The sequence below is a fragment of the Leptonychotes weddellii genome, chromosome 7 (assembly GCF_054177405.1).
Source record: "Leptonychotes weddellii isolate Sample4059 chromosome 7, ASM5417740v2, whole genome shotgun sequence".
NCBI lineage: Eukaryota > Metazoa > Chordata > Mammalia > Carnivora > Phocidae > Leptonychotes > Leptonychotes weddellii.
Window position 1 is genome coordinate 48,721,757 of NC_138375.1, and position 24,586 is coordinate 48,746,342.

At 39.1% G+C, this 24,586-nt stretch overlaps 1 long non-coding RNA gene across 1 annotated transcript in view; it reads right to left on the reverse strand.

Annotated features, from left to right (window-relative positions):
* Window positions 1-325: 325 nt before the first annotated feature.
* The window catches only part of LOC145722602 (uncharacterized), a 65,021-nt gene continuing 40,760 nt past the window's right edge, over window positions 326-24,586 (reverse strand). The window contains exons 2-4 of the long non-coding RNA XR_014146970.1: window positions 3,026-3,329; window positions 1,887-1,978; window positions 326-1,698 (exon numbers count right to left, since the gene is read on the reverse strand). This is a non-coding gene — a long non-coding RNA (uncharacterized LOC145722602). The remainder of the gene's footprint in view (window positions 1,699-1,886; window positions 1,979-3,025; window positions 3,330-24,586) is intronic.

Here is a 24,586-nt window from a genome sequence, read left to right on the forward strand (position 1 = left end):
GGCTCCCCACTGAGCAGGGGGCCCGATGTGGGGCTCGATCCCAGGACCCTGGGATCATGACCTGAGCCAAAGGCAGACGCTTAACGACTGAGCCACCCAAGCGCCCCAAGATTTTAATTTTTAAGTAATCTCTACATCTAACCTGGGGCTCTAACTCACAACCCAGAGACCAAGAGTTGCATGCTCTACTGACTGAGCCAGCCAGGTGCTCCCCAGATCATTTGTCTTAAATGTATAAAGATATGGTCAGGTGCACAAAATCTCCAAAACCAAACAAAAATTCCTACTTGAGGATACAACTAAACCAACTAAAAGATAAATTAAAATTAGGAACTAAATTGAGAAATACATTAAATAAATAGTCTCCCTATATAATTTGCACCAAACATTGGGAATCTGATTTGATTATGTGCTATTTATTGCACTGAAAGATGAAACTTGACTCTATAGTGCCTTGCTCACATGTTTCTCTTCTGTATGTCTCCCTTTCTTCATTCTAGTAAATATATTTCTTCGGCCCTCTGACAAATGCACCAAAAAAGGCTAAAGATTATGAATCATCTTTCCCAAAATTTTATAGCAATTTATGGCAATCTACAGCAAAGAGAACAACATTAAACACTTAAATAATTTGCCCAACCTATTGAACTTGTTATCCTCCAAAAGGAAACAGAAACCACAATTCTACCACCAAGTCTTCTTTTAATATAAATAATAGGAAAGTTAGAAATATAATAGAAAATCACAGATCGTTGTCCAAAGCAGAAATTATAGGGTCTAGGGGAAAATGTGTAATTTCTATCCTCCAAAACTCTAATATGATGTTTACATATCCATTTAAGAAGGGAAAAATCTATTACCAAAATTACTGAACTTCAGCTTCTGGCCACAGCACTCAATTTGGGAGTCTCTGTTGTTATTGAACATGAAGCTACTCAACATAATTGGAAAGCACTGTGGTATAGAAAATACTTCTCATTTGTGGGGAAAAAACTGAATTTACTTGCAATAGCATTGTTCCTCTCACGATTTTAAGAATGGAAAAAAATGCCACTTGGATTCTCCAGACAGATGTGTTCACATCTTCCACAAGGTATTTATCAAAGTTTCATAGCAGGGGAAAAATGGGTATTTAAAAAGCAAATTATTTGTATATGGGTGTCTTGTTTGGTTCTTTTTGCAGATGCCGTAGGCACATATGTAACTCTCTACAGTGCTCTCTTGCCACTCCAGCAAAGATGCTGGCTGTGCAGTGGTGCTCACGACAGGAAGGGCAGAGCATGGACAGGAGGCCGAATGTCACCTGAAACCTTTGAATAGAAGAATATAAGCACCTTCTTCCATTGCTCACAGGGACCCAGAATTACATTGGAAAGGCCACTGGGGAGAGCTGGAGCTGTTCCTAGGAATGGCCTTTTTTAGTAATAAACAGTGTTTCACAAAGAAACTGTACTCAGTTCAAAAGCCATGACTGAAAAACCCTAAACAAATTTTCATCAGAAACTTAATGGAGGGGCACCTGGGTTGTTCAGTCGGTTGAGCACCCAATTCTTGATTTATGCTCAGGTCATGATGTCAGGTTCTGTGCTCAGCACTGAGTCTGCTTGGGATTCTCTCCCTCTCCCTCTTCCTCTGCTCCTCTGCCCCTGCTTATGAGCTCCCGTGTGTGCGCGTGCAGTGCGTGCTGTCTGTCTCTCTCTCTCTAAAAAAAAAGAAAGAAAGAAACTTAATGGAAATATCATATAACATGGCAAAAAGAGTTTAAACTTTAGAATCAGAATGACCAGAATTTAAATCCTAACTACCCACCCAGCATATAATTCAGACAAGTTATCGAGAATCTCTGACCCCCTGTTAGTTCATTAGCAAAATGAGGATAATAATACCTGCTTCACAGAGTGCTTCTGAAGCTCTGAGTCAATATATGTAAACCATATAGTTACTCTACAAATACTATTAATGATGTCACCAGATCAACCTTGAGAAAAGAAGAAATTCAAGGGATTACTATCTGCAATAAATAATACGATGAACCAGTAAAATTTTATTATAAACTATGTGTCCTTCAAAATTTGGGGTGCTGTGGACTATTAAAATTATGGTTTTACCACATTAGTCAAATAATAAACTCCTGGGGCGCCTGGGTGGCTCAGTTGGTTAAGCGACTGCCTTCGGCTCAGGTCATGATCCCGGAGTCCTGGGATCGAGTCCCACATCGGGCTCCCGGCTCGGCGGGGAGCCTACTTCTCCTTCTGACCCTATCCCCTCTCATGCTGTTTCTCTCTCTCTCTCTCTCTCAAAAAAAAAAAAATAAACTCCTGAGGGTCGTAGACTAAACCATGAGTACTAGAAAAAGCAGAAACCTTTGTAGAAAACAGGGGCCAGGAAAAGGGAGATAGGAGTTGAGCCTTAAAGAATGAGCAAATGAAAGAGAAAGCAAGGGAGGATAGGAGAGGAAATTAGGGGTGGGTGGGTGTGTGTGTGTGTGTGTGTGTGTGTGTGAGCGAGAGAGAGAGAGAAGGAGGGAGAGAGAGTGCACACCATATGGGGGTACCCAAATGAGTGCCAATATTGCATTAATTGCCTCACATAGTAAACACATTTAATTATCAGATAAACTCTGAGAGGTATTATCTCCACTTTACAGATAAGGAAACTGAGGTTCACAGAGGTTCATAGAGGTAAGAAACACAGAGCTATCACTGACAGAGTGAGAATTTGAACCCAGGTCTGTCCAATCCAATACTTAGGCTTTTCTCAACATCATGACTGTCAAAATAATGATAAACATGATCAGAATGAAGTGTGCGGTTCCTGCTGAAGAAGATGTACTTCTATGTTCAGAGGCCTCTGGATGTCCATTTTGTAACAAAATCCTAAATTTTCTTGAATTCCAAGCTGGAGGTAAATATCCTGTTAGCCACTCTCTTTAAAATATAGGAAATTGGCTCTTTTTCCCATGGGCAGAATTTGCTTAGCAGATCCAAGAACCCCTGAAAAGATTTCATATTCCCTTTTCACCTACCTCCTAATCCCAGTAAGTTCTGTTTCTTACTGAGAGAAGAATTGATTTTCATTGGTATTCACTTGAAGTAGGGAAGGTCACGGCTAGAACACTGGAAATGTATTGGCTAAAGAGCACAGTTTGTATCTTGCTTCCGAGAGATCTTTAAAGATGCTTTGGCTTAGTAGACTTTTCCTCCCCTCCTGCATCCAAGAAACATCCTCGAGGGAAAGTCAATTTCAAATCTTCACACTGCAGAGGCTCTGGGGAAGTCAGTTGCAGAATGCAGATCAGCCTGTTTCTTCTCTTTTGAGATAAACGGAATCTGGGAAGAGTTTTGAAAGAAAAGTTTTTGAGCAATCCTTAGGGCCTACACTATGCTCTGATCAGACCAAGAAACAAGGTTTCAATCTAAAAGCCAGCATGTGCCAATCTGAAAGCCAACTTGACTCTAGCCTTGATCCCCACTAACAGGATTTTTCTTTTTTTTTTATTTCCAGGATCCTTCTCAAGCTTTACATTTGATATGTAAACATTCTTAATTAGTCTAGTCATTAAATAGTTCTCCTTTGCAAAAGCTTGTCCATGACAGGTTTGTTCTTAAAATGGTGTATATAAGGAATGAATGATTCTGCAATTTCCCGACAAAGAACTCTGTAGAATCTGGAAGCATTGAGATATTCGTAATCACTCAGACACAGAATTATCAAAGCACACTGTGGCTTCATATATCCTTTTCCTAGCAACTCAAATCATCTTTAATTTCCTTTTTTAAAAAGTAGATATTTTACATAAAATTGTCTGGAGAAAAAAAAAAAACTCTACAGAGCAAATGTTAGGCCAGCCTTTCTCTGCTGTGACTGATGCTGGCGAGGGTCTTGAATATTCATGCAGAATACTTTGTAAAAATCATGTGGAGTGAATATCACTTCTTTTTCCTTTCCCCAACATTTTCCCACTCTGACGAGAATAATCCAAAACTTTGGGCTGGGCACCAACCAGATTACATAATTTGTAAATTTTTATTGCAGTGACTGGCCAAGTTTAAAGCTTACAGGAAATCCTTCTTGAATGGAGATACTGGGGAAGATGGAAGCTCTCCCAACCTGCAGCTCCACTCAGGTAGTGAGCAAACAAAGATGATCCAAGAGGTGAACTGTCAAGAGCCATAAGCCAAAGACTCTAAGAGAAGACTAAGCCTCTAGTCTTGGGATAAATAATACTGTGTATTAACACAAGTGCCAGGCCCATCATAGATGATGTTTTGCATGCATTCTCTCATTTAATCCTTATAACTCTATCATGTACTTTTCATAAGTGAGGAAACTGAGGCATAGAGTGGCCACACAATAAGTAAGTGGTAGAGCCATGGTTTGTACCAGGCCGTCTGATCCCAGAGATTGCACTTTCAGCCACTATGCAAGCTCATTTCTTTCAATTACTTTCTAGACTGTGAGCCCCATAAGGTCAAGGACTTGGTCCATCTTGCTCATTTGCATATGTCCAAAATCCTAGAACAGTGTCTGGCACATAGTAGGTACCTAATGAACATTTAATTATTCAATTATATAATTAAATGATGAAAACATAAATAAATTCCCAATCTAGCTTGTTCCTTTGGTCTTCACATTTACTGGAGACAGAAAATGGACACTCCCAGGTGCATGAAAGATATGACCAAATGAAGAATCTCTGCCCCAGCTATTTCTCTGATGTGGACCCAGCCAACAGACAACTAGGACAGCAGTGCCTCCCCTCTCCCCATCTTTGTGAATATTTTTTTCTTCTTTTTGTGTAAATCCTGATTAGCCTCTAATGTGCAATTCCCTAACACCATTCTTTTCCAGCATTAACTATGTGGGATGTGAAGGCAACAGAAAGGAAACAATTTTCTTCTCCACACTTACCCACATAAGGTCCAAAGCCCTGATATTGGACTGCAGCATTTCAGAAAGTCTCTCTCTTAGAATAGGCTCTTTCCCACCATGCAAACCCATTTATTCTTCCCTAATGTCTCTAGTTTCCACCCAGCTCCCCTAGGTAAATCCTCTGGCTGGACTGTGTGCCTGACTTTACTTCACCTCCCTGCCTGGAGGCTTCCTTTATGATCTTTCTTGGCTTGTCCCTGTCAGTCCTTGAGCGGTACTGTCCCATGTAGACCTAGCTCAAGCTCCTAGAACCCCAGACCCATCCAACTCCTGGTCCCTTTCCTAGGGCAAGAATTTGGACATCTGTAAACTGGTCCAAATCACCTGTACTCCCCTTCTCCCCAACATTGCTATTCAGAGGAAGTATAGCATCAAGCTTAAGAAATCAGATTCTGGAGCCAGACCAAATCCACATCTCAGCTTAGCCACTTACTTGCTGTGACCTTGGGCAAGTTATTTTTCTTCTCTGTTCTGAGTTTCTCCGTTCGTAATAGTAGTAGCTCCATCATGGTTGTAAGGATTAAGGGAACATGTGTAAAGCACTGGGACAGTGCCTGACCCACAGTAGGTGTTCTGTAAGTGTGAGCTGTTGCTGCTGTTGCTATTGTTCAGGAGAAATAAGGTATCAAGAGCATCTAAGGAGAGCCTTAGAGTAAGAAAAAGATGTCATGATCTGAACACTAAGGGCAACTCAGTGAAAAGGAGGAGTTCTACCTCTCCTATTTTGCTGGGGGTGCTATGTGAATAAGGGCAGAGTATACACATAACAACCTCCTTTTCTCCCAGTGATGTCAGCTGTACATTCTCCTCTTTAACTCCTTAAATACTGAAGCCACATATCTAGATTTTTTTTCAGTCTTTTTTGTGACTCTTTTCTCTGAGTAAGAAGAAATTTTAAGGGTTCTGGGGAACTGAGTTATTAATTTTCTGAGGCCTCAGTTTACCATGAAATGAGAGGGTTGAATTTAAATTACCCAGCTCTACTATCCTATAATGGTCTGGGCTCCCTGACCTCAGCTAACTTCAGCTGAGCCACAGAAAGTTGAGCGTCCTGATCCTCACTGTTCTCACTGCCCTAAGAGCAAAGTGTGGCCCTTTTAATCCACATCAAAAAACATGTTGAGGAGGCTGTGGGTGGGAAAAGACAGGCAATTAGGGCATAGAGACTAGAATGAAGAATAGGTAGAAACAGAAAATCAGAATGTAACTAAAACACTGATTACAAGGCATTCAATTTAAAAAATGTTCCAGAGGGGTGCCTGGGTGGTAGATTCAGTTAAGCGACCGACTCTTGGTTTTGGCTCAGGTCATAACCTCAGGGTTGAGAGATCAAGCCCCATTTTGGGGTCTGCACTCAGCACAGTCTGCTTAAGTCTCCCTCTCCCTCTGCCCCTTCCCACCATTCTCTCTCTCTCTCTCTTTCTCTCTTTCAAATAAATAAATACATCTTTAAAAACAAATAAATAAAATAAAATAAAAATGTTAAAATGTGGTGGAGATTTGGCATTTAGAAAATAGATATTACAGCAGAAGATTGAAAACAGCTTACACGTGCATCACCAAAGTAGGCTAAACAAACTATAGTAGCATCATTAAATGAAATGCTATACAGCCTTTAAAAATAATTGGGCAGCTCTATGCTTTGTAAGTCCTGTTAAGGAAAGATGTCCAAGGCATATTGCTATATGAAAAAAGCAAGATCAGACCATAAATATCATTCTCTCCCTTATACATGCACACACACATACATTTATACATGCATAAAATATTTATGAACAAACACATGAGAACCAGCCACAGTGGCTGCCTCCTGAGAGAAAGGAAGACAGAAAGAAAAGAAGACTTACTTTTTATGGATGCCCTTTTAAATATTTTGCATTTTGAACCATGTTACTCTCTGTTAATGTAAATAAGCCAATCCAATACTGTACGTCAATTATTCCTCAATAAAAAAATTAAATTAATGAATATGAAATAAAAATTTGAATTTATCATAATTCCCACAGTGGAGAAAATAGAAAGTTATAATATTTGAGAACACAAAGTATATTATATAGCAAATACATTTAACCTACATAAAGCAAGCATACACAATTCTGCTGATTTAAATTAAAGCAAAAACCTTCATTGATATAATACCTGGGAATTTCTTCAAAATGATACAGGTGGAGGGGAAATGAATGGGAGTTTAGATGAAAACACAACGGGCCATGAATTAGTAATTGTCGAAGCTGATGATAGGTCCACAAGGTCCCTTATACTTTCGTAAAGTATTGAGGGCTTCTGTCTACTTCCTTAAGTGACTAAAATTTTCCATAATAAAAAGCATTTTTAAATGGCTTCATTAACAGTCTATAAATAAGTAGATAGGCTTTTTATAGGGCTCTCAGGTAGACCAAATTGATTTCAAGATGTGAAGTCTGTGAGCACAGACCTAGTAAAGGGTAAGAGAGCATTTCGCCAGTATTTAGCACAAGGAGCACTGGCTTGAGGGCAGCCATGAGACTCAAATTAGGCTGAGAGTGAAGACCTTGCTGAGGCAGAAGCTGAAAGCATTTGTTGCCCCAGAAATAATACTTAAGTTGACATTTATCTTATTAAGACTTTATTTTTTAGAGCAGTTCTAAAATCACAGCCCAAATGAGAAGAAGGTACAGACTTTTCCACATACCCCCTAACCCCATCCATGCACGGCCTCCTTTATTATCAACATCCCTCACTAAAGTGGTACGTGTATGACAATCAGTGAATCTACATTGACACATCATAATCTCCCAAACTCCATCGTTTACATTATTAAGGTTCACCCTTGGTGTCATACATTCCATGGGTTTGGACAAATGCATAATGACATATATCCATCATTATGGAATCACACAGAGTACTTTCATTGCCCTAAAAATCCTCTGTGCTCTGCCTATTCATCTCCCCTCCAACCCCTAACAACCACTGATCTTTTTACTATTTCCATAGTTTTGCCTTTTCCAGAATGTCATACAGTTGGAACCATACAGTATGTAATTGATATCACTTTAAGTGTGACATAAGTAACTTTTTTAGATCTTTCTAAACCAGGATCACCATCCCAGTAAGGTTTTCAGGTCAAAAATATCAAATAATCCTGTTCCTTTTAATTGGTTATTTCTCAGTTTCCATGTTTATATTTGCCTTCTGCCTACATTCACTGGTAAGATATAACAACAGAATGATTTTGGGGGCGCCTGGATGGCTCAGTCAGTTAAGCATCTCATTCTTGATTTCAGCTCGGGTCATGACCTCAGGGTTGTGAGATCAAGCCCGGGGCCAGGCTCTGGGCTGGACGTGAAGCCTGTTTAAGATTCTCTCTCTCCTTCTCCCTCTGCCCCTCCCCTCCCAAAAAAATAAAGAAAAATTTAAAAATTTTTTAAAAAACAGAATGATTTTCTATTTATCTCAATATTTTTATACTTTGAACAAATTCAGATACTCTGATTTTAAAGGAATTTGACAATTCAAGGACTATGACATAAAAATATTTTCCTCTTTTAAACTCAAGTTGCTCAAAGAGTTCAGCAGATGCATTTCCCACATCCAGCTGCCTCAATTTCTCATTACCTTGCTGATGCATTCCGGAGAGACCAAGATGGACCACGTGAGCCCATTGAGGGCTTATACAACACTGATACTTCCAGGACCCAGCATCTCTTGTCAGTAAAGTTGGAGCAACAAAGGTGAGTGTCTCAGAGGCTGCTGCTAAGCTTTTTAAATTCTCCTCCTCTGCTTACTGCTATCTAAAAGGTGGCTCTTTGACTTTTCCTTTAGAAAAGCACCATTTTCAGAGATAACCTAAGGAGTGCTCTCCTCTGGGAAGAATTAGGCATACGTATTACACCATTCCATTCACTTGCAAAAAGTTGGAATCAAGTATAGGTCCAAGTAGAATGAAGAAGTTAGTTAAATGTGTTTGGGATGCTTTGTTCCCAGGCTGCTTCCTCCTCACCCTGATATTGCCTCCCTTTTATATGTGTTGCAAGAAAGGGCAGTGGGCTTCTGTTACCTCATACCTAATTACTCTGAGACTTTGAGTAACTGAATATCGATCACTTCATCAATAAAAATGTGGATAAAAGACCTACCCCGGTGACTTTATATAAGTCTTGAAAATGAAATTGAGAAGTCTTGTGCAATTATCATGTGTTACATGTTGATCCAAGCTGGTTTCCTGCTGCTTCGAAGACAGGCTGTCTTTGCCTTTCCCACCTCCCAAACAGCCTAGCCCAGACTGGTTTCCAGCTCCATGGTTCCCCTGAAACAGCTCCAGCCAAGATTGCCAATGACCTTCATGCTACAAAGATCTATTGGACATTTTCGGTCCTCATCTTTCTAGACACCTAGCAATTGAAGCAATAATTGATTGCTTTCTTGAACCACTCTTTCCTAAATATAGGCTCTGCTCTTCCACTCTCCTAGTATTTTACAGCTTTCTGGCAACTCCGCAACCTTCTTTGTTAGCTCATTCTGTCTGTTAATTTAAAAGTTTTCTAAATTTCTCAAAGGTTTTAGGTAAGTAAGAAATTAGCAGAGATGTAGGGTTCATCTTTATTGTTGTTGTTACCTTCGTACATGTAGAGGGGGAACACATTCCCCTTTAACTTAACAGAGAAAATTCACGAGTATTTACACTTCTTGAAAAATGAAGACGTCAGTTTAAATATTATTTTCAGGGCAACACATTATTTAAAAAAAACTAATGAGATTTATAGACATTTTAGAGGTTAAGGGTTATCTTCACAGAACCCGTCAGTATGTAAAGTCCAAGTGCCTTATAGATGTTATTGTTAAAATTATCTGTTGCAAGGAGAATTTTATGACGCAAAACAGAACCTGCTTTTTTGCCAGCTACAAAAGAAGGTGGAATTTTTTTCCTCGTGGCCCTAAGATTTCTTGCACCAGCAATTAGAGGAGGCTACACTTTGAAGGCTAATACCAGAATTCCATTAGTTAACTCAGTTAGTAAAAGAACCGTGACTGAAAATGTGGAACTTAAAATTTGGGGGGTGGGGAGGATGGGGTAGGATAGGATTTTTAACAAATGTGAACACATAATGTTTTACATCTCTAAATATTCCAGGCCCTCTGTGTTCATTTCCAGGCCCCTACTACTGTTCTTTTTCTCTATACACCTTACTGCATGATTATATCTATTCCTGTGGGCTTCATTAGCTTCTCTTTGCAAGGGACCCCCAGAATACATCTCTCACCTGGCTCCTCTTCAGCTAATTTTGTGATCATGGCAATTCTTTGATATGACAGGAAAAGGGAAAGTGAAGGCTGTCCTGTGCATCGTAGGCTGTTAAGCATTATTCCTGGCCTTTATCCACCAAATGCCAGTAGCATTGCCCTCTCTCGCCTGCGACATCCAAAAACGTCTCCAGATATTGCCAAATGTTCACTTGAGGGCAAAGTCATACCCAATTGAGAACCGCTGACCTACATAATAAACACTTAATATGCCATTTTATTCCCCCTTCCAAAAAAAATAAATTAGGAAGTTAATGCACCAAGAGCATTATTTTAAGGTTCAAGGTGGCTTATAATTAGGAGTAGAAAGGAGAGCAAATCTAGCAAACAGACCTCCCATTAACGTTAAAGTAGACTTTTGATTTGTAAATATCTGGTTGATCTGCTTTCCTGGATATGAATATATTCACTTTGAAAGATAACAGTAATTACATTCCCATCAAAGTTAACGTTAATTAATGTCAATAAATTGGAAAGACAGTTGCACTGAATTTACAAAAATTCTTTGAGGCATGGAATTGTTTTCCCCAGTTTTCAGAAAGCTTTATATCAAATGTTTGGTTTCTAACTATATTAGTAAATCAGTAAAGCTTTTAGACAAATTAATTTTTAAGTAATGAATTTAATTTCATAGTTAGCTTTTCCAGTAAAATTTCAGAATTACATAAACATTCTAGATTTTAGTTGGTCTTTAATAATTCACACAATGTGCATCCCTCTCTGACTTCAATGGGTGTTTCATTCTGAATGTGAATAATTTCCTCATATTTCATGCATCAGCCTGTCTTATTTCTTAATCAAATTCATTTGTCTTCTGGACCAGGTGTAGCTTTGGGTCGTCCTAGAAGTAAACCCGAAGTTATGTTTAGAAAATACCAAAGCATTATCATTAAACTCACATAAGCAGAAGATGAAAAACCTACCCAAGACAAAATAATACCTATCTTCTATAAATTAGTCTTTGCTATGAGGCTGGTGCTGTACTAAATCCTTCACATACTCTACATCACTTATGTTTTACAACATCCCTTTGATGTAGGGACTATTATACCCATTTCACAAATGAGGTAAACAAATTAAGTAACTCACCTAAGCCATCATATAAAGGCAGGAGTGGAAACCCAGGTCCCTCTGACTCCAAAAACCAAATTATTAACAACCAAAGTACATGTCCGCTTGGTGGGGCTGAGAATCAATATATATTATACATCTCTGAGGGCCATTCTAGTCATGACACCTAGTCACTGGTTTTTCTTAAAAAACATGTAAGGCTTAAGAGAAGCCTCATCTTTCATCCTAGAGGAGCCACACACTAGAGATGATCTGAGTCAAGCAAATTGGTCCCATATTTGTTCATATACCTTGGATTTAACAAGATAGGATATCTAGGAAGTTGGGAAGGAAAGCCATCAACTCTTACTTGTCCTCCCAGAATTCAACCTTTAGTTTTTGGCCATGTGGGCTAGGGTAACCAATCATCTTGATGTGCCCAGGACCATCGCCTTTAAGCACTGAAAGTCCTGCATCTGCAAAACCCTGCCTATGGATATGTTCCCTCTCTCTACCTTCTACCAAATCTCTCTGATGCCAGCTGCCCTTCTGCATCTCCAAATGTGGCTTGTTGTTCATTTTTTGAGGAAACATAAGACTTTACTATGTGATAAGCATTATACTAGGTGCAAAGGATATCAAGGCTAAATAAATAAATAAATAAAATCTCTCTATAGGCACCATCTCACTGCTGTATCATTCTTTCCAACTGTTATCCACCCTTTTATTTTTTTTTTTTAAAGATTTTATTTATTTGACAGAGAGAGACACAGCGAGAGAGGGAACACAAGCAGGGGCAGTGGGAGAGGGAGAAGCAGACTCCCCGCTGAGCAGGGAGCCCAATGCAGGACTTGATCCCAGGACCCTGGGACCATGACCTGAGCTGAAGGCAGACGCTTAATGACAGAGCCACCCAGGCGCCCTGATATCCACCCTTTTAAACACAAGACAGGACTAAGACCTACCACCTGCCATCATACTCTATAAATACTAGGTCCCATCTGCCCAGCTCTTCTTCCTCAGCTAGTTGCTCTAGCAACTGTCTTGTGTCCACCTGCTGTATATACAAAGGCCAGTCTACTCACCCACTGATTAAACTCCTCACACTATACTGACAAAGGTTTCAGTACTCTCTTCTGGATTTAAATCCATTACTTCTTCCTTCAGTGCGACATGTTTTAGATGACTTTAGGGAATGTGATCATTTTCTTTACAGTGCTGATGATCCTCAGCCCTCAATTATTCTGTGAAAAACTGGATTAAGCAGTTTGCCAAAAGTTGATATAGACATTTCTTATGAAAGAAAGTGGGAATGATTGAAAAGAGAAAACAGTGGCACCTGGGTGGCTCAGTCAGTTAAACGTCTGCCTTCGGTTCAGGTCATGATCCCAGGGTCCTGGGATCGAGCCCCACATCGGGCTCCCTGCTCTGTGGGAAGCCTGCTTCTCCCTCTCGCACTCCCCCGGTTTGTGTTCCCTCTCTCACTGTGTCTCTCTCTCAAATAAATAAATAAAATCTTAAAAAAAGAGAGAGAGAAAACAAAAGGAAATGGATTATAAAGGAAGCCTACCCTGCCAAGAGGGGAGCTAGAAGTGGCTAAAAGCAAAGGACATGCCTCAAGAGAACAGTTGAGTTAATGATGTGCTTTCTCAAGATCTAGACAATAGATCCTCAAGTAAAACACTAGGGGGAAAAATGGTTATTAGAGGATCCCCTTTTAAAAGATAATTGCAATTTCTAGAAATCTTGTTTTCCCATCCTTAGTACCTTTGTTTCTCTGCCCCCTTAGTTCTATGTTAGTGCATTTTCTCCCTCTACTTGATGAAGCCTCTGGAGCGAACACTGAGAACTTCTCAGTACTTAAGTACTTAAAAGAATATATTTCTGAATATGTTCATATCAGTCCAGCCACTTATTACCCCTGCTACCTTGAATAAGTCAGTCATTTTTCAGGACCCCAGCTTCTATAACATGAGTAGAATGATAATAATCAAATAAAATAACTAATATTTATTGATGTATGTGTCATGGATACCTGTTGGTTTTGCCTATATATAAATATATCCCTTCACTCTCTTCCTAGTTAGCACAATCTATTGTGAGCCAATAGATGTCCTTTAGTGTTTCTAACAGTTTGAATTGAATTTTTTGTCTCATTTAAACAAAAGAAATTTGAACAAGCATGAGACCCAGGTCTGGCCAATCAGGGTATATACATCCCTCAGATTATAATAATCAGGGTTCAAGGATATGCAGAGAAGCAAAGGTAAACTCTCCTCATGACTGCTCAGCCAGTGTTTTAAGAGAAAGATGTTTTCTTTCCTTTGCCAGGGTTGCTAAGCAATCTCTCCTTGCAAAGAAAAAAACCTATCTCAGAAGTAAGTCTCTTTGGGTGCCTGGGTGGCTCAGTTGGTTAAGCATCTGCCTTCGGCTCAGGTCATGATCCCAGGGCCCTGGGATCGAGTCCCACATAGGTTTCCCTGCTTAGCAGGGAGTCTGCCTCTCCCTCCTCCTCTGCCCATCCCCTCCGCTCATGTGCTCTCTCTCTCTCTCTCTCAAAATAAATAAACAAAAAATCAAAAAAAAAAGTCTCTTTTTCTAATCATATCCTTTGAATTATGGAATCTAGCAGTGCCAAATCCAGGTCTAGCCTTTAACTTTTAGTTACATAAAATATATTCCCTTTGAATAACTAGTTTGCATCATGTTTCTATTACTTCTAAGTGAAAAGGTCTTGACTAGTCCCTCTATTCTACTTTGATAAGACTTTTATGTACATGAGAAATGGTAATTATCCCCACTTTATAGATGATAGAAGTGGCTCAGAGAAGTTTAGTGACTTGACCAAGGTCACACAGCAAATAATTGAGAACTTCTGAACTCAAAACTCTGTTCTTACTAATCCTGTTAAATGACTCCAGATGATTTCCTGAGATTGTTCACAATTCTTAGATTCTGATTTAGCAGTTAAACTCTATGGGACAACATGGAATGGGGCAGACTTGTTGGATGATCTCAGTGGTATGTCCTCAGAAAAGATTTCATCAAAGATTTAGCCGGCTAACCCCTCCACAAAACTCCTAACAGCTGTGGATTCTGTTTGTCATTGTCAAAATCAAGTAATTTAGCATTATTCATTTTCCCCCAAAACCAAGACTGCCTCCCAGGTGAACATCTACCACCTGGTTTAAAGGAATGCACAATATTGGTGCCCAGAAGCAGAGTCAGCAACATTCACATTTTACTGCCTATAAACAAAATAAAAAGCAGGCATTCTAAGGATGTCAAATGACGGCATCTGCTTGTGTTAATTTCAATTAGTGGTGTGGTGGCCATAGTACCTTCAAAACAGACATTTAAATCCAAGCAGGAAGAATTCTAGTAAGGACATGGAGCACTGGGTGTTATGCACAAACAATGAATCATGGAACACTTCATCTAAAACTAATGATGTAATGTATGGGGATTAACATAAGAATAAAAAAAAATAAAAAATAAAAAAATAAATGATAAAAAAAAAAAAAAAGAATTCTAGTAAGGAAAAAAAAAAAAGCCCAAATTAAACCACCCAAAGAGAAGAGTAAGTCCATCGCATTCCGTGGTACATTATAAAATCATGCTCCTTCAGTCTTTCCTTCTTTTTTAGGATAAAGAAAAAGTTGAGAGTTGGGTGTGGTTACACATTTATCCTGTATAAGTGAATTTTTACTGCCCAGACACTGGACAGAATTTAGAGCTATCCCTTATTTATGCATAACTTTCAGATGGATTCATCTCTTCCGATTGAAAGAGGAGAGTAAGGGTTTAGTATGAGCAATTAAACCCATCTTGTCTCTCAGCCTCTGGAAATGGGTATATCCACAGAACTCTTTATTAGTGTGTAAAGTCTCCTATTATTGCCATAACAAAGTACTATGAACTGAATTACCTAAAACAACACAAATTTATCTCTTAAAATTTGAAGGTCAGAAGTCAAAATGAGTTTTGAGGAACAAACATCAAGGTGTTGGGAAGGCTGGTTACTCCTAGCATCTCCAGGGAGAATGTGTTCCTGGCCTCTTCAGATTCTAGAGGCTACAACATTCCTTGGCTCCTGTCAGCATCACTCCAATACCTGCTCTATCATCATACAGGCCTCCTCCACCTTTGACCTTGCCTCCCTCTTCCAAGGATGATTGTGATTATAACTTTAGAGTCCATACAATAATACAGGATAATCCCACCACCTCAAGAGCCTTCACTCAATCACACCTCCAAACTTTCCAGCAACATTTTAACCTTCATGTTCTGGGGCCTAGAATGTAGACATCTTCGGGAGATCCCAATTCAGCCTACCACAATAAGGAAAACTGAATTCTTACTGGACACTTAGAAAGAGGAGCAAAATTTAAAATAAGAATTTAATCATATGAACAGTTATGAAACCCTAGATAGCTTTCTAGATGGGAGTAGAACATGTATGGATGAAAAACAGCCATGCACTGTCATCTGTAGGAACAGGCTAATTTACAACATGGTACAATTAGGCCAGACCCAGGAAAACTGGACTCGGAATTTAAAAAGGTAAGCTGTAGCCCTAGTTTCACCACTTGCCAGCTCTGTGAGACCTTATATGAATTATTCAACATCTCTAAACCTGCTATACTCTCTGTAAAGCAAGGTTACATATCCTCTCCATAGTGCTATTGTAAGTATAAAATATAATACATGCAAAACATAAGCCCAATGCATGGAATGTAATAAGTAGCCTATAAATGTTAACTAGTCATATAATAGTAATGATAATAATTATTATAAGTTCAATCATTAAACTTGTGAAATAATTGACGATATTGTCCAGGGAGATTGGGGATTTCTTAGGGGGGCTTTTTTGTTTTTTTTGTTTTTAAGCCAGACTAGAAAATTGTTTTTCTCAGAGACCACCATAATTTTTAGAATCAGAAGGGTTCATTTTTGCCTGAGGTCTATCTCTAGCAAACAAGAAGAAATTATTGATCCCCAACTTGTTATGCAATCCTGTACTCTTCATAGCAGAGATTAAAAAGAAGACTAAGATGAATTCTCTGTCCTCAGGAGCCTTCCACTGTAGTTAATGTTGACAAGGCTAACTTATTTAAAACACAGCAAAATAAGAGACAATATCAAGTTGAGTCTAAATTATACAGAATGAATTGTAAATGCAATAACATCCCAGGAGAAAAACAGATTAGTATGGGATAGAGTGGTTAGGCCAGAGAACAGGCATAAACTAGAACTTGAAGGATGAGTAATACTTGGAGAACCACAAAGAGGGCACTGTGAGGCATGGAAAATTGAATGAGCAGACAGGCAAAGGCCACAGGCCGAAGAGACAGCAATCACGGCAGCCTGCTGCCAAGCCTAGGAAGGTTAAAGGAAGCAGGTGCTGGAAGAAAAAAAACATATGTGGCAGTGGTTAAGAGTAGGGACTTGGGAGTCACAAAGTTTGGGTTTGGATCATGTCTTCATGCTAGCTTTGTGACCTTAGACAATTCTTTTAACGTCTCTGATCCTCAGGTTTCTTGCCTATAACATTTGATGATTGATAATATCTGCTTCCTTGTATTGCTGCAAGATTAAAGACAATACATGTGAAACACTTAGCACGATGCCTGGTGCATACTGATAATATAACAAATGCTGTTTCTAGTAATAGTTGTACTAGTAATAACAGTAGTAGACTAATCATGCTTGATTGGAGAATCACAGACACTCAAACAGAATGTAGAGATTATTTTATCCAGGCCCCTCATTTAACAGGGAAGATAACTCAGGTCTGGAGAGATAAGATGATTTGCTTAATCTTTCATTGGATGACTCAGAATCCACTGTTCTGTCCACCTCACCTGTCAGATTCAGCATTCCTACTTCCAAAATAACTAGTTGTTGGTGCTCTTGAATATGCTCTATTACTGCTAACTTAGGAATCTATTTTAAAGGAATGCTGAGTGTTAGCTGCCTCCAGTCAGCAAGGATATAAGAAAGCCAAATTCTGCAAACAGAAGTTTTCAACCCTACAATAACCACCACCAAGAGTAGAAGCTGAACAAGGCCACTAAGGACTCAAACTCATTGGCCTGGTCTTCCTTCAAGCCAACTTCTTACCCATCTTTCAGCTAGAAAAATTCCACTTTGGTCTCCTGGAGTTTAAACTAAGTCCATTAAAAATCTCTTTACATATTGGAGGGGTTTTTTTTAATGCTCTGGAATTTCTCATCCCTGGAAATATATGTAAAGATAATTTCACAAAACACTTGGTGTGATTCCTAATAAAAACATTCTGAAAGGAGGATTCTTTAAAGAGTTGGTGCAGTAAAGAATCAACAAACCATGTTCTTATACTGCCCCCTTCCGGTAGATGGCTGAAAGAGACAGCCTGCATGGCTTCAGAAACTAGCTCACTTTCATTCCAGTAAAATCTCCCTTTTGTAATCTCTTTGCCCCAGCCCTGTTGATAGGCAGCTGTAGGTAATTTCCTTGCTGGAAATAGTTATCCTGGATGAGTAACTCATTAATGTTAAAATGAAGACAGTTTCGGTGCAGTAAGTAGAGAAAAAAATTACTCAGCTGTCTGCATGAGGCAGGAGCACTGACGCTGGGAAGAAACAGAACCTCTTTCTTGATTTCTGAGAATGGATGGTGGGAAATTTCCTCAGACACTGAGTTTAGCTAAATCACAGGAGGATACCATTAAACATACGTAAGCAGCAGGCACCCACCTGAGCTTTCTTTCTTGGTAAGAGGGAAGGAAAAGCTGATTTCTACAATTTTGCAACTAGAGATCAATTTGTGGAATAAATCCTAGCCTCTGATGGATCTTCCTTCCTGAAACATGATTTTTAAAAAGCTTGAGAGAAGACTTAGGCAGGTATAATTCCTCTTCATCCAATCTATTAGTTATGATAAGATAGGCTATGCCACAGTGACAAATAACTATAAAATCTCAGCGCCTTAATCCAAAACAGTTAATTTCTCACTCACATAGAATTCACATGACCAAAGCACATTGTCCTTACCACACTGTATTGTAATTGCCTATTTATCTGCTTTTCATAACAGACCATGGGCTATCTTTGAGTAGGGACTATGTCTATCCAGTTCTCTGTCATATTCCCATTACCTAGCCCGACATCTAGTGCATAGTTGCTCAAGAAGTATTTGTTGAATAAATTTAAGAATGAATAGATGAATAAATGAAGCAAACTAAATACCTCTGGGCATCACTTCCAGGCGCTCTGACTTCTCTTTCTCCCTCTCTATACTTTAGGTGCAGACTACCTAGCAAAGGCCTGTTTTAACATTGGGCTATTATTACCTTGTTCCCCTAGGCTTCTGCCGTGGTACCATGCCCGTGTAATTGTGCAATCTCTTTTAAAGGTGTCCTTGGTGAGCCCTTGACAAACTTAGGGTGTGAGTCAACAAGGGTGGGAAGTAAATATTCTTAGCAACCAGGCTTTGAAAGGCTTTGGATTAGGGAGAGGGTGTTGGATATAGGACAGCCCACTGGAGCCCTCAGAGATAAGCTGCTTGGGGAACCACTTAACAAAATGTTGCCAGCACAATGCAAGAAAAATCAAAAAGGCAATGCAAGACCCAATGAGATCACAGGGAAAAAGCGAAAAAGAAACATATTCCGCATGGGAAGAAAAGAAAAGAAAATGGCACCTGAAGATGTGATTACTCATCAAAACAAAACACATCCATAAGTCTTACTAGCAGAGCAGAAGACTCCAGGAGATGCTTTTCCCTTCCCTCTTCTCTTTTCTTTCTATACCTCTCCATTTTTTACCTACCAAACACTACCTGAACTTATATTGTGACCAACTATCTTGAATCCCCTTCCGTAAAGATCTTTTTATTTCCGACTGTTTCTTAGCAAAGACCCTTTTAACCTTTCTACGTTGGTGGATACCAAGCAGGCAGCCATGGCTCTCTATATTCCTAAACTTAGACAAGAAATCCTCCATGTATTTATTTTTTGACTACTATTTTGCACCTAAGACAAGATAAGGAGTATGTGTGGAATCACAGAAGGTGCTGGGACATAAAAATCTCTGAACCATAAACTTGCAATTAGTAAGAATTATACCAAGAGGTACTGAGCATATGGTTTTAGAAAAGGAACAATTCTATGGATCATTCTTAGTACTTCGAGATTGAGGACTAGCTTGCAATTTGTACTGAAACACAGGCTAATATCCCCAGTTCCTCCCTCTTTCCTGGCCCCAATGCACTTGATCCTGCATCTCCAACAGAAGGTGCCATTCCCTACCCCCACCCCATGGTTAGAGGGAGAACTGCACTGTCATTGGGGGTTATATTTGCCTGACCTTTTGCATACTCACATTAGGCAGTGATGACTATTTCTGGACTGCAAAATACTAACTGAAGAACAGATAGATTATATAGTGTGCCTTCTAAGTGGCATGTTGCTATGGTTTCTCACTGAAAGAACAGAATTCTCTCCCGTGAGGTCATCCAAAATCTGCAGGATTGCACCAAAATGTTTCTGCAAAGTAACGGACTGTCCTTTGAACACAATTCCATCTATATGATCAAATCCAGTCTCAAATTATCAGGGAACATGATGTGTTTGTGAAAGAACGTATTTATTGAATGCAGTAGGATTTGCAGGACATTTAGACTAAAACTGAGGTACTGACCTCTGTTGAGAAGGCGCCTTTCCAATATTTATTATCTATGTCCTTTATGCCAGAAGTTATTGAGACTGAACCACCTGGGCATGCCAATGGGAGCACAGCACACCTGTGCTTACAAACCTCCAAAAGCGTCTCACTGCTCTTAAGATCAAATCCAAATCCTTTCTCATGGCCTAGCTGTTCTCTGTATGGTCAAACCCCAGACAACTCTATTCTCACCTCACTTCACCCCAATCTTCCTCCCCCAAGTCACAATCTGCTACATCACCTTCTTTTACTTCATTCAAAGCTTCCTATAAAACATCATTTTTTCCCTGCAATAGGGTCTTTGTACATGCTATTTCTTTTGCTTGGAATGCCTTTCCTCCATTCCTGGCCTACCTGAACTCTTACAAATCTTACAAATCTCATATTAAATACCACATCCTGGGGCACCTGGGTGGCTTAGTCAGTTAAGTTCAGGGTCGTGAGATCAAGCCCAATGATGGGCTTCATGCTGGTCATGGAGCCTGCTTAAGATTCTCTCTGTCAGGGCACCTGGGTGGCTCAGTTGGTTAACAGTCAGCCTTCAGCTCAGTTCATGAGCCCAGGGTCCTGGGATCAAGTCCCACTTCTGGCTCGCTGCTGAACAAGGGGCCTGCTTCTCCCTCTCCCTGCCTCTCTGCCTGCTTATGCTCTCTCTCTCTCTCTCCCTCACTCTACCTCAAATAAATAAATAAAATATTAAAAAAAAAGATTCTCCCTCTCTCTCTCTTTGCCCTTCCTCCATCTCAAAAAAATAAATAAACACTACCTTCCGGGATATCCATCACTCCAATTACATTAAGTTGCCATTTATACCCTCTGACAGAACTCTGCACTTTCATTTCAGAGCATGCATCAATATTTGAAATTAGTTGTATATTCCTGATTAGTATATATCTCCTCTATTAAAATAAAGCCTTGAAGTCACAGGTATATGTTTTTGGTCTGCTATATTCCCAGAACTTACTATAAAACTTAGTAGTAGACATTAAATATTGAATGAATGAATCATCCCACTGACTTCAATCCCATTTACTTAGTAATTAGAAGGGACTGAATGTCTATTTACTTACTTATCCATTGAGCAAGTATTAAAACTGAGGAAAAGTCAATGAGGTCTTGCCCTTAGGTACCTTATGAATATAGTATGGGGAAATATTCCAGGAAAAACAAATAGCTATATACAAATGAAACAGTAACTTGCATGGAACATTTTTTCTTGCCTCCTGGGAACCTACCAACAATCATGGGTAATTAATGCCTACACATTGCAGAGTTGTGCTAGACACATCTCTGAAAAGCTTGCTAAAAAATTACCGGTCTACTAGTAATGCTTGGTTCATCACAAACCTCCAACTAGGATAAAAGAAACCCAGAGATTCAGTAAGGAAGAGAGAGTACATGAGGGGTATTTGTGGGAATAGAGTGCTGTGACATTTATCCCCTCTTTCCTCAAACCACATAAAGGGTCAGCAAGAGAATCCTTTGGGGAGATTGGAGAACAAAGATCCAGAATGTCTGGGCAGAGAAAGGTAGCTGATCCAGAGCCATCTTGAAAGGACTTCTGCTTCAAGACAAAGGGCACACCAGGAATGCATTGCCAATGGGTAGGAGCTAAGAGGATGTCAACAGCCTAAGAGGGCCGTGCTTGTTCTTCATAGAGTATCTAAAAGACCCTTACCTGTGCCCCACAATAGGAAGAGCCAGAAGGTTACCCTTGTCATGAAAGAAAGAACCAGTAATCAAACTGACCAACATCAGAGAAGTAATATTTTGCCCTTTCTCTGTAAATCTGGTGTGAATGCATGCACACGCACACACACATTCATACACACTCTATGCTCAACCCTAGAGGAGCCAGAAGCAGCAGAGTGAATGGAAGGATCAGGTGAACAAGCAGAACCAAAGAATGAACCACATTGCTCTTTCCCACTGGCAGACAGGAATCAAGGGTCAGGCCTGGGGGTGGAAAAGGATGGATAGAGAGAAACCTTGAATAGGATGAGAGATTAAAGTTTTGATTTAGGTTGTATTAGTGTTCATAGTTCCTGATAATGAGAATGTTCAAATACCTGAAAGTATGTGACATTTGCTGAAGATATCTTCCAAGATTGGAAAAGGTGATCCAGAGTTTAGTTGAGGGCAGTGCTTGGAAAATAATAATGCTGATTGCTGATTCTACCTTCTCAAGTCCAGTCTGTCCAATAAACCAACCACATAAAACCAAAAATTATAAGTTCAATTGGAAGAGTAAAAATAAAGTACTATAGGCTATCCAAGTTGATGTAACCAACTAAAACCCTTCTCTGCTTAAGAAATTACTTAACTTAGCAACCAATGTTCTAGGAATATTAGAAATAATAGAATAACACTTGTACCTATTACATATGTAAAATGTATTCATATTTTTCTCTTCCTTCAGCAGAAATTATTCATGAAAAAGATAAATTTCTCAATTCCCAGGAAAATTGCAACTGTGAATAATTCAATAATTTTTGTGAATGTAAAATGACAATATATTACATCCAAATATGTTGTCCTATGCAAAGAACTTCAATGACAAATGTCTCTCACTCACTCATAACTACCCTGGGTAATTGGTAGAGAAAATGTTACAGGACTTCCATTTTATAAGCAAGGAATGTGAGACTAGAACAGGGGTCTGCAAATTACGACCCACTACCTATTTTTGTATGGCCCATGAGCTAAAAATGGTTTCTACATTTTTAATTCACTGAAAAAATCAAAAGACAAATAATATTTAATGACACATGAAAATGATATGTACTTAAAATTTCACTATTTATAAAGTTCTAATGAAACACAACCAATGTTGTTCATTTACATATTGTTTATAGCTGCTTCCATACTGTAATAACAGGAATGAGTAGTTGTGACAAAGACTGTATAGCTGGCAAAGCTTAAAATATTTACTATTTTCCCATTAAGAAAACATTTCCTGATCCCTGATCTAAGAGGTCAAATGACATCTAATTTCACATGCTTCGTTAGCTGCACAATAGTCATAACACCACTGAGTCAGGACATAAATCATTTCATCATATTTCCTATATATACTGATAGTGTTTATGTATTTTTATTTCCCCCTTCTGTTGGGCCACCGAATTTTCTTCTGGAAAACAAAAGTTCATAAAACTCATAAAACCTTTGTTTAGAATGCCCTTCCCCCCATATTTGGCCTGCCTTAAATCTTACAAATCCTCCAGATCTCACATTAAGTACCACATCCTGAGATACTGATCATCCTAATCCAAACTGAGTTTTCTTTTATGCTTTCTGACAGGACTCTGCACATTCTCTTCAGAGCACTCATCAAAAGAGTGCTATGAACTGGGCAGAACCTTAACAATCATACAATCCAGAAGCCAGCAAACTTTCTACAAAGGGCCATATATTTAATATTTTAGGCTTTTCAAGGCCATACAATCTCTGCAGCAACTTTTCAAAAGTCTGCCATTATAGCACAAAACCAGCTATAGGCAATACCTAAATGAGGGAGCATGGTTGTATTCCAATTAAACTTTATTTACAATAGGCAGCTAGCTGAATTTGGCCAGTAGTTGCTGTTTGCGAACCCCTGATATAGCTCATACCCTCATCTTAGTTTCATTGGATTTTTCACGCCCTGGAATTTATCACAGAACCCAACTTAGAGCAGACCTGCACTTGATAAATTTTTGAGGAAAGAAAAGAAAGAAAAAAGAAAGAAAGAAGAAAGAGAAGAACACAGGGACACAAGCAAATGTACTCATTTTTTGGAAATGGTTCACAATATATTTAGGGGAACAAGTTATACACAAGTGAAAATATCTCAAGGTACAAAGCCATGTATCAAAAGTGGCCCAGATACTGTGGGCCATCTGAACTCATAAGAAGGAGACGCCATAGGTAGGATAGAATTTGACTTCGTACTGAAATTTATTGCTTGTCTTGGGTTTTTTTTGGGGGGGGATGGTGGCATTAATTAAATTTGTACAAAGAAGGTCATCACTTACACATAAAAACTCACTATTTTTATTTATTTTAATTCCAGTATATTTTACATACAGTGTTATGTTAGTTTCAGGCATACAATACAGTAATTCAACAATTCAAAAATTACTCAATGCTTATCATGGTAAGTATAGTCTTTAATCCCCTTCACCTATTTCACCCATCCCCCACCCACCTCATCAGTTTGTCCTCTATAGTTAAGAGTCTGTTTTTGGTTTGTCTTTTTTTCTTTGTTCAAAAACTCACTATTTTTAAAACATGACATAAATCTTTTTTGTAGAATAAGAAGCCCTTGAGGGGTGCCTGGGTGGCTCAGTCAGTTAAGTGTCCAACTCTTGATTTTGGCTCAGGTCATGATCTCAGTGTTTTGTGGTGGAGCCCAATACAGGCTCCGAGCTCAGCTGGGAGTCTGCTTGAGATTCTCTCTCTCCCTCTCCCTCTCCTCTTCCCCCTTGCTCTCTCTCTCTCTATCTCTTAAATAAATAAATAAATCTTAAGAAAAAAAAGCCCTTGAGTGGTACATATAATCATTTTTGTTCTAGGATTTGAGTATATTAGATTTTCTTAAGACATGGCACATTTTTGTTTGAAGCAATAGAATCCCAAAC